Source organism: Biomphalaria glabrata, chromosome 18 (assembly GCF_947242115.1).
Source record: "Biomphalaria glabrata chromosome 18, xgBioGlab47.1, whole genome shotgun sequence".
In the NCBI taxonomy this organism is placed as follows: Eukaryota; Metazoa; Mollusca; class Gastropoda; family Planorbidae; genus Biomphalaria; species Biomphalaria glabrata.
Genome location: NC_074728.1, coordinates 65,631 through 65,996, shown reverse-complemented (window position 1 = coordinate 65,996; position 366 = coordinate 65,631).

Genomic DNA, 366 nt, shown 5'->3' with positions numbered 1-366 from the left:
AGATAAAAAGAGGGTATGTTTATTTTATTTTTTGTGTGTCCTAGTGTAAATCTTTTTTTAACTCTTTCTCTCCATAATTATTTTCCATGTTCCAACTGAATTATCCATTTTGCTCATATGTATTTCACTACCCTGTTATGATTAAACTTCAACAACTTGTTTGTTTGTTTTCGGAAAATGTTAAGTTTGGTATAGAATTAAATGGGACTGTATGCCTTTTTTAGATAAATACTAATATTTATAAAACCTAAACGATATTTTATTTTGGATAATGGAATGTAAAAATAAAAACTTACTGACTTACCAAGTCTATTAAGATCTAGACCATATTTTATGATCCAAACTGAACTAAAACTGTTCTTAATG